The sequence below is a fragment of the Amblyraja radiata genome, chromosome 38 (genome assembly GCF_010909765.2).
Source record: "Amblyraja radiata isolate CabotCenter1 chromosome 38, sAmbRad1.1.pri, whole genome shotgun sequence".
NCBI lineage: Eukaryota > Metazoa > Chordata > Chondrichthyes > Rajiformes > Rajidae > Amblyraja > Amblyraja radiata.
Window position 1 is genome coordinate 4,143,182 of NC_045993.1, and position 13,135 is coordinate 4,156,316.

The window sequence follows — 13,135 nt, forward strand, 5'->3', positions numbered from 1 at the left end:
TACAAATAAAAAACTGAAAAGTGTGGCGTGCAAAAGTATTCAGCCCCCTTTACTCTGATACCCCTAAATAAAATCCAGTGCAACCAATTGCCTTCAGAAGTCACCTAATTAGTAAATAGAGTCCACTTGTGTGTAATCTAATCTCAGTATAAATACAGCTGTTCTGTGAAGGCCTCAGAGGTTTGTTAGAGAACATTAGTGAACAAACAGCATCATGAAGCCCAAGGAACACACCAGACAGGTCAGGGATAAAGTTGTGGAGATGTTTAAAGCAGGGTTAGGTTATAAAAAAATATCCCAAGCTTTGAACATCTCACGGAGCACTGTTCAATCCATCATCCGAAAATGGAAAGAGTATGGCACAACTGCAAACCTACCAAGACATGGCCGTCCACCTAAACTGACAGGCCGGGCAAGGAGAGCATTGATCAGAGAAGCAGCCAAGAGGCCCATGGTAACTCTGGAGGAGCTGCAGAGATCCACAGCTCAGGTGGGAGAATCTGTCCACAGGACAACTATTAGTCGTGCACTCCACAAATCGGGCCTTTATGGAAGAGTGGCAAGAAGAAAGCCATTGTTGAAAAAAAAAAGCCATAATAAGTCCCGTTTGCAGTTTGCCACAAGCCATGTGGGGGACACAGCAAACATGTGGAGGAAGGCGCTCTGGTCAGATGAGACCAAAATTGAAGTTTTTGGCCTAAATGCAAAACGCTATGTGTGGCGGAAAACTAACACTGCACATCACCCTGAACATACCATCCCCACTGTGAAACATGGTGGTGGCAGCATCATGCTGTGGGGATGCTTTTCTTCAGCAAGGACAGGGAAGATGGTCAGAGTTGATGGGAAGATGGATGGAGCCAAATACAGGGCAATCTTGGAAGAATACCTGTTAGAGTCTGCAAAAGACTTGAGACTGGGGCGGAGGTTCACCTTCCAGCAGGACAACGATCCTAAACATACAGCCAGAGTTACAATGGAATGGTTTAGATCAAAGCATATTCATGTGTTAGAATGGCCCAGTCAAAGTCCAGACCTAAATCCATTTGAGAATCTCTGGCAAGACTTGAAAATTGCTGTTCACAGACGCTCTCCATCCAATCTGACTGAGCTTGAGCTATTTTGCAAAGAAGAATGGGCAAAAATTTCAGTCTCTAGATGTGCAAAGCTGGTAGAGACATACCCCAATACCCTTGCAGCTGTAATTGCAGCGAAAGGTGGTTCTACAAAGTATTGACTCAGGGGGGCTGAATACTTTTGCACGCCACACTTTTCAGTTTTTTATTTGTAAAAAAATTTGAAAACCATGTATCATTTTCCTTCCACTTCACAATTATGCACCACTTTGTGTTGGTCTATCACATAAAATCCCAATAAAATACATTTACGTTTGTGGTTGTAACGTGACAAAATGTGGAAAAGTTCAAGGGTATGAAAACTTTTGCAAGCCACTGTATATGAGGTTCATTGGCTTTACAAGTAAAACAATAAAGAATAAAAGATACTCTCAATAATCCCTGTCTGCATTTTAGTCCTTAATAATATGGCCTTCCCAACTATCATAGTAGTACAACTGGCATAACAGCACATTAAAGACAAAGGGCTGGCCAGATATGATGTGAAAGGGTGAAAAGGGCTACAACTGCAACTTAAATAATGGAAACTGAAATCAATGTAATTATGATGATTAAAGCAATGTTTGCCCTGGGAAAGAGCACAAGTGATTATTTTCTACAATTCTACCAATTGCATTTTACCAACTTATTTTCTTGTAGCCCCAACATTTTATTATTGTCACATGCACCAAGATACAATTGAAACTTTCGATTTCCAAGCTGTCCCGGTATACACAAGTACATAGGTAGTGCAAAAGATAAAATAAACAGACTGTAGGATATAGTATTACACCTACAAAGAAAAGTACAGATTAAAAAAAACTGCAAGAGCCACAACCAGATAGATTGGAATTCATTCTTAGCATAGAGGTCCGTGCTAGAATCTTATAACACCAGCTAAGAAGCTGATTTTAAATCTGGTAGCTTTCGTGCTTATGTATCTTCTGCCCAAACAGGAGATGCGAAGAGAGAATAACCGAGGTGTGAATGATCCTTGATTATGCAGGCTACTTTTCAGAGGCAGCATTGTATCATTGGAATCAATTAAGCCAAAGGTTAGACTAGTTTGCATGGTGGACTGCATTCACAATTCTGTAATTTCTTGCAGTTTAGGGCAGAGAAGTTGCCATACCAAGCTGTGATGCATCTACTTAGGATGTTTTCTATGGTGCATATGTAGAAATTGGTAAGAGTTAATTGAGACATGTTAAATCTTCTTAGCCTTCCGAGGAAGTAGTAAGAAGCATGGGTGGTTTCTTGGCCGCACATCAATGTGGTTGGATCAGACCAAATTGTGAATGATATTTACACCTGGAAACTTGAAGCTCTCAACAATCTCTACTTCGGCACCATTGATACAGGCTGTAGTGTATACACCACTCAGCTTCCTGAAGTCGACAACTAGTTCCTTTTTTCTGACCTTGAGAGAGACAGAGGTGTCATGACATCGTGTTACTCTGCTTCCTGTCTCCTTCCTGTATTTCATCTCAAAATTTTTTGAGATCCGGCCCATTGTAGTAATGTCATTGTAAATGGAGATAGAGTAGAATTTGGCTGCAGAGTTGTGAATGCAGAGTAGGTTCCCCCCATAAGGTTTGAAACAAAGACCCATCAGTTATTTATTTGCCTCTGTACTCCACAGTTTGAGATTTGTAATAGAAAAAAATTAGTTAAAGTGAACATGGTCAGATTTCATTCAAGGTTATTTTTATACATTTTGGTTTCACCATGTCGAAATTACAGCTGTGTTTATACATAGTCTCCCCATTTCAGGACATCATGTTTGCGACACATGGCTTCACACCTGTTTGTAATTGCTCAGGTGTGTTTAATTGCCTCTTTAATGCAAGTATAAGAGAGCTCTCAGCGCCTAGTCTTTCCTCCAGTCTTTCCTTTACCGTTGGAAACTTTTAATGCTGTTTATCAACATGAGGACCAAAGTTGTACCAATTAAAGTTAAATAAGCCTTTATGAGACTGAGAAACAAGAATAAAACTGTTGAGACATCAGCCAAACCTCAGGCTTACCAAAATTAACTGTTTGGAACATCATTAAGAAGAAAGAGAACACTGGTGAGCTTACTAATCGCAAAGGGACTGGCAAGCCAAGGAAGACCTCCACAGCTGATGACAGAAGAATTTCTCTCTATAATAAAGAAAAATCCCCAAACACCTGACAGACAGATCAGAAACACTCTTCGGGAGTCAGGTATCAATTTGTCACTGACTACTGTCCACAGAAGAAATACAGAGGCTACACTGCAAGATGAATCTACTGGTTAGCCACAAAAATAGGATGGCCAGGTTAGTTTGCCAAGAAGTACTTAAAGGAGCAACTAGTTCTGGACAAAGGTCTTGTGGATGGATGAGGCGAAGATTAACATATCAGAGTGATGGCAAGAGCAAAGTATGGAGCAGAGAAGGAGCTGCCCAAGATCCAAAGCATTCACCTCATCTGTAAAACACGGTGGTGGGGGTGTTATAGCCTGGGCATGTATGGCTGCTGAAGGTACTGGTTCACCTATCTTCATTGATGATATAACTGCTGATGGTAGTAGCATAATGAATCCTGATGTCCATAGACACATCCTATCAGCTCAAGTTCAAACAAATGCCTCAAAACTCATTAGCCGGCAGTTCTTTCTACAGCAAGACAATGGTCCTAAACATACTGCTAAAACAACAAAGGAATTTTTCCAAAGCTAAAAAATGGTCAATCCTTGCAGGGTGTTGCGAATTATCGCCGATAATTTTCTTTTGTCCCCTATCCTCATCGATTGTGGTCTATGTGTCAGGAAGTTAAGGATCTAGCTGCTGACTCCTAGGACCAGGAATTGGGAGACGAGTTTGGCTGGCATTATGGTATTGAAGGCAGAAATGTAGTCAATAAACGCAGAACTGTAGTCTGACACAACTGTTATTGTTACCTGGATGTTCCAGGGATGAATGTAGAGGCAAGGAGATGCATCTGTCGTGTACTTGTTGCAGCAGTAGGTGAATTGCAATGGATCATGGCTGTCTGGGAGGTTGTTGATTACTTTTATTCCCTCAAATTCCCATCAAATCACCATTGATTTTAATACTTACTACATGAATGGATAGTTTGCCAATTAATCCACCAATGTATCTTTGTGATGTTGACCATTCAGCAGAAACTGGATCCAGTCACAGGATTACGTGCAAATTCCACACAGGGCGCCCACGATCAAGATCAGCCAGGTCCATCCAAGTTGTAAAGCAGCAGTGCTATTCTCCCCTCCCCACCCCATGCCCATGAGGTGTGACGATCAGTGGGCATCAATATTTGGGCTCATTGCCTTTGACTGTCAAAAGAAGATTTTCTGAAACCAAAGACAAAAATCATCCGCGAATTGCAAGATTGGAGAGTATCAAAATTCTGTCAACCTGGGCAGGTCTTTGGTTTCTCACTGCAGCAGCAAATGCAGAGATGTTTAAACAAAGGAAAAGAGCAAGGCAATTGGAGGCATGTGAAAAGCTTACCTTCCAACCCAAATTAAATTTAGAATAATATTAAACAGCATAAGAAAGGCAAATAATTAAGGACATCAAGTAATGTTATGATTTGTAAAGTCAATACCCAATCAAGTTTGCTGAAGAATATGTCAGCGAAATAAAATATGATAGAAGGCAAGGTGAATTAGGAAAAAACAAATAGAAAAGCAGAAGGGAAACAGTCTTCCACGATCAGCAAGATACAGGTTCTGCACTCATTTCTTCTTACATTGCAAGTGTTGAGAATAGGAAACAAGGCTGAATCAAAAGAATGAATGCTACCTGTTGTATGGTGCTCACTTAAGGAACAGAACTATTTAAACTGTTTCATTTGCTATATTTGGATTTTCATTTGGTACAGGCTCTTAAGACTGTATTTTCCTCAAAAAATGTTACTGCATATCTTTGATGAATACTGCCAAAATTTGAACCTCTCCAGCACATCAGCAGTGATCTACTTGCATGTTTAAATTTTTTTTTTAGGTTATCCAATATAAATATCAGCCCCATTCCACCCCACCCCTAAGCTCAAATTGGAGAAATAAAACAAATTGGGAGATTCTGTACAAACCTAATACAGATGCAGGAAGCATAAAAACAATTTAGTATTTTGTTGAGAGCTGTACAAGTCAGCACTAATAATGGCAGTTAATGAGAAACACAGCTGTGAAGAGAGATCAGGAACAAAATATGATAGAGGATGGTTTAATCCCAAAAAGCAAATTTTGCAGATGAATTTCAAATAAAAGCAGAAAAGACCAGAAATACTCAGGTCTGGCAGCATCTGTGGAGAGAAAAACAGAGTTAATGTTTCAAGTTAATACCCTTTCAACATTCTATTTCTCTCTCCACAGACACTGTCTGTCTTGCTGTGTATTTCCAGCACTGTTCAGTTTAATAGTCCAAGGTCAAGGGTTGTAGATGTGTTCTATCCATCCAAAAAGAATGATTGGTGTTTAATTCAAAACCATAAATTCTGTTTGAAATAGTAGATGCGGCCAAGTTTACTGGAGCACGAAAGCATGATTTTATCGTTCTGTGCGTTTAGTACTTGGTGCTCACTGGAAGAACAGTAATGGTGCCATTTTTGTGATGACCATGTTCCTACAGTATAATCATGCTGGAAAATTAAGGGATACTGGTGCAGTGAATGTAACCGTCCATTTAGTGTGCAATTTGAAGCTACCTTATGTTTCTTGCTCTTTTGCTAATGGGATAAAGTGGAAAAAGGGCACGTTTCAGGTTACAAAATCTGATTCACTTAAATGGCAAATTCACACACAAAATAGAAAGGTGCCCAAGTGAAATTCATATGCCCTCTATCCGACGCTAGAATTTTCTTCCTCCTTTCCAGATATGCATTTATTATTCCTCGATAAGTCTAGACAAAAGTCAGCAGAATGTTTGAGAAAATCTTACCAAAGCAGGTTAAGTTCCAGGCCAATGAGCGTAACTATTTTTCTGTAGAATTCATGTCCACAGAGATGAAGATAAATACATTGGCTGAAATTATATTAAGTCAGAATAGATCAGGAATTAAACATGTGACATCCTTGATTTTGCCATTTAACCAATGCTTCATAATTAAATTAGTGTAACAGCATCCAGAAAGCGGATTTTATAGATATGTTTACACTTTAAAATATGGGCATGCAGATGCATTCCATGTGTCAAGGTGCCAGGCCACTTTCATGAAAGATCAGAATGGAGATATTTATTTTATAGTGTACTGGCACATGCTGAGATATACTCCATTATGATAAAAGGCTTAGAATGTAGAAAAGTACAGCACAAGAATAGGCCTTTTGGCTCATAAAGTGCTAACCATGTCAAACACGATCTCGCTGAACTAATTGCATCTGACTAAGTGATCCATATCACTCCCTGCATATCCATGCAACTACAAAAAAAATCATCTCAAATGCCACTTTCATATCTGCCTCCTCCACCACCCTGGCAGCACTTTCCAGGCACCCATCACCCTCCCTGTAAAGATCTGCGCTGCACATCTCCTTTAAAGTTTGCTCCTTTCACATTAAAGTTATACGCTTTAGACTTTGTGCCACTTTGTGCATGGTGGTTCAAAAAATAATTAAATGTATCCAATGAAATACTCTTGCTTTTGCTGCTAATGACGTTCATCACCCCATCAACCACACACACCTGATCAAGAAATATATTTTAAACTAGTCTTATGACATGGATGCAAAATTCTGTTGCAATGACACAAAAGCATTGATTTTATTTAATGATGATCTCAAAATGTTTTCCCCAATTTGGACAAGGAGCCATTTTGAATGTCAATACGAGTCATTTGAAAAGGAAAGAAAATACAGGAGTCTCAACTTGAACCCAATATTTGCATGTATTAATTTTTCCATCAATTCAGTAAAACATCTGATTAACGTAATTTTAATGTCTGTAGGATTCTTACATACACTGCGAGATTCAAGTATGGAGAGTAGTTCAATTGTTTGCTTGTCCCACAACACTCAAATTATTATTTAAAAAACAATGCCTTTTTTGCTTTTTCCTTTCACATCTTTGTAAAATACCGTTTTGATTTCAGATAGCAAATGCGTCAAAGTGGAATGGACATCCGAGTTCAGTTTGGATATAACACAAGTCAGAAGGTGGTCTACGATTCATTCCACCAGTGGCTCCTACAAAGTAATTTCAGATTACTGATCAGTAAAGTTTCCATTGCACATCACCCATACCTGCATGTTAAGAACCAAACTTCATCCACCAAGAAGATTTTGAATTTCATTTTCCTTATATATCATATGCTTCCTTCCAACAATAATAACTGGGTACATACATTGACACTACCAATCCAGTTGCTGAAAAAAAGTCCTCAAGAGTTCACATGCAAAAGAGCACAAAAAAACAATTGCGCTCAAGATATTGCAATTGAAACTTCCCCAGCCTTTCGCAAGTTAAGATTAACTTCAGAGCACATCTTATTCAATTGAATATGGTGGTTCTGCACTGGCTCAGCAAATAAATGCAATGTATAAAGTACTGGCAAATGTCATTTAGAATTGCTACTTCTGACCACCCAGTAATCCATGCTGAAAAGTGAATTCGTGGGACAAGAACAGGAAGAGGCTCAGAAATGATGCTCTTATCTGGGCTCACACAAATGCCAGTTGAACGGGGGCATGAAAAAGGGCACAGGTATGCATAATTTGAGCAGCTCCTTTGTGTCATCCTGAGAGAAAAACATGACACGCTTATGCAATAGCAAATTTTGTTTGCTAACATAAACATAGAAATACTACCGTACCTTTTGGTTTATTTCAAGCAGACCATTCAGTGTTACACTTTGGTCCGTCCTGAAAGAAATTAGGAAATAACTTTAGACTCTAACAAAGCATTTTAATAAGCAATGTTCAACAGAGAATAAACATGCAACAGACACATCTTATTAACACATCAGTGTCAAGAATATAGTTGAATTTTATTCAACCCACTAACTGTTATTACAGAGTGTTGAGAATATAAAGTTTCACCAAGTATACTGACGGGATTCCAAAAACAAACAGCAAAATACAGAAGGCTGCTAGAAGTTTAAAATTAAAACAAAAAATACTGAAAGTAAGTCAGGCAGCACGTGCGGAGAGGGAAACAAGAGTTAATGTTTCAGATCCTGAACTGTATTTCCCTCTCTCCACAAATGTAGCCAGACCTGCTGAGTAACTCCAGTGTTTTTGTTTTCACTTGTAAATTTATAAAATCTGGCCTTTCAAATTGTGTTGCTCAATATTGCGCAACAACTATACATAACTTAAATTATTAGTGACTGTTTTGTCCTGTCTGTTGTGAAGAATTTTCAGTTGTAAACTTTCATCATAGCAAGTGAATTTAATTATTTAACTACAAATCACCTGTAAAGTATTTGGACAAAAATTTGGACAGTAAGAATGTGAGTTTACACAATTTGTCTAAACTTTGATAGATTAGAGCAATTAATGATATATCGTTGCTACAAATCTCAGGATTAATTTTAGAGATTTCACTGTATTGATCATACCTGTAAGAACACTCTCTCCACTCCCGAGTACCTTCAGGGTATTTTAAAGAATTAAGTAAGACAATGGTTAAATGTCCTTTACACGTCTCAGATGCGTGTCTATAATGCTTGATATCTAATCAGACTGTAGAAGTAGAACGCATGTAGTTTGCTTCAGAGTCAGGAACCCCCCCCCCCCCGAAAAATGCCTTATGGTTTTTCTACTGCTAATTGTTAACCACCTGGAAGTATATATTTCCCAATGTGGGTATCTTGGATGTCACCAGTGGTTCCAACAGCTGCCAATATTGACTTGAATTAACAGAAACCACATGGTCTTAAAGACTTGAATCCTTGGAAATATAACCCAGCAAATTAGTCAACGGAGTCAGAAATATATCAAAATTGGAGAGCAAATGCAGCAAAAAAAAAAAAATCCAATTTAGTTGAATGACTCATTTTATATGAGCAAAATGCATTCAATACACTTTAATACACCTATCACTATGGATCGATTTGACTTTACATAGAAGTTGAAATAATTGTTTTAAGAGTGAGGTTCTTGCCCAACTGAGATTACATAGCCTCAAGTTTCACTCCAGAGCACATAAATCAGGTGTTTGTAAGCTCAGTGATAGGAGCAGAATTAGGTAATTTGCCCCATCAAGTCTGCTCCGCCATTCAATCATCTCGCCCTCCGAACCCCATTCTCCTGCCTTCTCCCGATAACTCCTGAACATGATATAGAAGCACTGTAATACACAAACTTCCCTTTTCTTAAAATAATTCAATGGACATTGTACAAGTTGAAAGATTACAATTTCCCCCAGAATCTGAATAAACACTTAAAGCTGTGAAATAATTAATGTAATTATTTTCTGTGGCCACAAATATTACAATGAAGGAAAGTCGGCTGAAATACGAATATTTCAAAATTTCAAGGACTGAACAAAAGATATGTTGCAAAATAAAGTTTCTCACATTTATCAATAAGCGAGTTCGGTATTCCGACTGCGCATGCCCAGGTCATAGGTCACTCATCATACTCATTGTCGTTAGCGGATCTGCTGTGTTATCAGACCTTCGTTTCATTCGTATTTTCCAGCTTTGATTTTTCTAGGTAAGAAAATACTGCTTTCAACCTAGTTGTATTTATTGTTCCTTTGTATAAAGCTACGATGATTTTGTCGTTTAATGCTTCGGTGAGTGCTTTATGCTTCGTGCTGCTCCGTGGGGTCGGTGTCGGGTCTCCGACGCTGCAGGCGCTGTTGAGTTGCTGCTGGGCCGTCAACGTCCCCTCCCGGGCGTCCTATCCCTGTCCGGAGGCGGCCGGAGGTGTCGAGGTTCGATCCTGGCTGCGGATGAGGTGCGGGTCTGTGTGCTTGCTCCTCCCACTCGCATCTGCCCCCTCTCTCTCGTTGTTACACCCCGCTCTCCCGCTATCTGGCACCCCCGTTCCTCAGATTAAATATATTTTTACACATTAATTATGAATAAAAATAAGAACTTATACACAGTTTCTTCAGCCAGCGCTTCGTTCACTTTTTCTTTATGGCATATGACCTTCGATTCCTTGCGTTTTTCAGAATACCGAACTCGCTAACTGGTTGGTCCCAACCCGATTGCTTCACATTATCACCGACTCCAACTTAATTTACAAATTCGCAACGACACCACCATAGTGGGCCGGATATCAGATAATGATGAGACGGAGTACAAGAAGAAGTTTAAGAAACTCGTAACCTGGTGCCAAGACGAGAACATTTCCCTCAATGTCAGCAAGACAAAGAAGTTTGTGATCGACTTCAGGAAGTGAAGTGGTGCCAAAGTAGACATGGTTAATATCTTCAAGTTCTTAGGATTAAATATCACCAGCAACTTGTCCTGGACCAGGCATACTGAAGCAATGGCCAAAAATGCACACCAACACCTCTTCTTCCTAAGAAGGCTTAGGAGGTTCGGCACACTCCCAACAACTCTCACCTATCCGAGTTGATGATGGTCCAATTCTACACGGCCATCGTAGAGTCTGTTCTCACCTTCTCCATCATGGTCTGGTTCGGCTCAGCCACCAAGCACGACACCTGAAGGTTATTGGCTGCAACCTTCCCTTCACTGAAAGGGCCAGGAAGGGAGCGGGCAAGATCATCTCCGACCCCTCTCACCCTGGCCACAAGCTCCTTGAATCACTTCCCTCTGGAAGGCGACTCCGGACTGTCAAAGCTGCCACAGCCAGACATAAAAAGTTTTTATCCACGAGAAGTTGCTCTACTCAACAGCCAAAAATCTGTAGCCTCCCTTTGATCTGGTATTTTGTTGCTTCACATGCTTGATCAATGGTGTTTTATCATTAATATTTTATTATTAATGTTTAGTGTTTTCTGAGTCATTCGTTACTGTCACTGTATATCATGTTGTTACTTGTGGGCGGAGCACCAAGGCAAATTCCTTGTATGTGAACACTTGGCCAATAAACGTGCTTACTATGTCTTCAGATGGGCTGCAGAAAGCATTTTATGGCAATGCGCCACAGCATGGTTTGAGACGAAGTCCATCCAAGATCGCAAAAAATTGCAGAGAATTGTAGACACAGCTCAGACCATCATGCAAACCAACCTCCATCGACACGTGACACAACCTCGGCAAGGTCACTAGTATAATTGGTGTCTCCCTCTTCTCCCCTTCCAGGCAAGAGGTACAGAAGTAAGAAAGTGCATACCTCCATATTCAGGGACAGGTTCTTCCCAGCTGTTGACAATTGAACCATTCTATTACCAACTGGAAAGCGGTCCTAACCTACCATCTACCTCATTGGAGAGCCTTGGACTATCTTTAATCGGACTTTATCTTGCACCAAACTTTATTGTGTATCTGTAAACTGTGGACGGCTTGATTGCAATCATGTATAGTCTTCTGCTGACTGGATAGTATGCAACAAAGAGCTTTTCACTGTACCTCGGTACACGTGACAATAAACAAATTGATTGATTGATACTTCATTATCATGTGACATGTCAGTGAAAATTCTGTTTTGCAGACCATACACATGGTATGCAGAGTCGCCACGCATAGGGTATTGACAAAGTTACAAAGTATTAATTATATTTCATTATTCAGTCCTCAATGGCCTCTTTGTTCTCAGCAGCACACGTGCTGGTCCCACTTTGTTCTTAGTGGCACATCCTCGACAGACATCTGGCACCCATTGCAGACCCATGCAACCTCCGGTATCCACCGCAGCCCCGTCCGACCTCTGGCAGTCACCGTGAGCCCGTCCTCAGCTGCCCGCCACCCGGTCCTCTCTTGGATAGCTTAGTGGCGCTCACAGGGAGCTTTCGATGGCATTCCTCACAGCCCCAGCGGCCCTCCTCACTCCTCGTCGGCCCACCTCACTCTTGGCGGTTGAGAGGGTCTCTCGTCACTCTCACGGGTCCCAACAATGATTATTCCTTGGCGAGCTGGGTCTACCAGGCGGGTCCGACGTCTACACCAGGAACATTCCCGGACGGGCTACTCGCCGGGAACTAATCTAATTTATTTTATGTCCTCAACTGACTCGGGAGAAAGATCACTATCCCGATCAGAGATGGTCTTTTTTCAATGCCTGCTTTTCAGAACGATTATTTCTTACATACATCAATTCATCATGGCATCACTGATGAAGATAACCTTCCCCCCTCCGACCAAAAAAAAATCATCCATCTTGAATCTGCAAGTAATTCCTTTTCTAATTGTCAATATGACATTACCATGTGCACATTCATCTTTAAAACATTCATATCTTTGAATACTTATACAGCATTAGTATACAATGCAAAACACAACACACCGGGGAAATTGCAAATTTTTAGGCTTAATACAAACCCATATCAGCCAATCCAATGCATATGCAAATCAGAATCATATTGTTACTTTTAGCCAGTTTAGAAAAACATACCGATTCATCTCCCTATTTAAATATTCCAATGACCTGTACAGCACACTTTAAAATACTAATGCGGGAACTGGCAAGTCTATACGAGAGGATTATTCAACCACAATGCTGACTGTATCCAGCTAGAACACTGTCAGTATCTGCCAATGCGTGAGAAACGTCCAGATATTTAATCTGCTCAAATCTGCTTGCTTGACAGGACCATTGGCTCAATTAGCACAATAGTAAAGAACAGCAGGTTCAGCAGAACAATATGAATGGTAATTGAGAGTGATGCATTCAGGGAGTGATGCCTTGATATTCTGGAATTCGAAATTCTGATATCCATAACATGCACATGTTCTTCAATGTCCACATGGCCATCTATGGCCCTGATTTTGGGGCATAGATGGCCTTGACAGCAGTGAAGAACATGTGCACATCATGGATATCAGAGTTGCTAATCTCGTACACCATCTGTTCGTCTTCCTCCACCATCTGTTCTCTAGATCTTTGGATTTTTGCTGGATTTTCTCCATCTTCCGGTGTCTGCAGATCTGTTTTATTCACCGTGAGGCAC

At 40.3% G+C, this 13,135-nt stretch overlaps 1 protein-coding gene across 17 annotated transcripts in view; it reads right to left on the reverse strand.

Moving 5' to 3' along the window:
- LOC116967094 (activating transcription factor 7-interacting protein 1-like) overlaps window positions 1-13,135 on the reverse strand; it is a 102,626-nt gene that overhangs the window by 62,177 nt on the left and 27,314 nt on the right. For 4 of the 17 annotated variants that reach the window (XM_033013575.1, XM_033013576.1, XM_033013577.1 and 1 more), the window contains one exon: window positions 7,917-7,965. The exons of 7 other annotated variants lie outside the window; for them this stretch is intronic. The gene's annotated coding sequence lies outside the window, so the exon portion shown is untranslated. Of the gene's footprint in view, window positions 1-6,046; window positions 6,131-7,182; window positions 7,291-7,916; window positions 7,966-13,135 lie in introns of all 17 variants that reach the window. 6 more of the 17 variants (XM_033013578.1, XM_033013579.1, XM_033013580.1 and 3 more) reach the window with 3 other exon arrangements.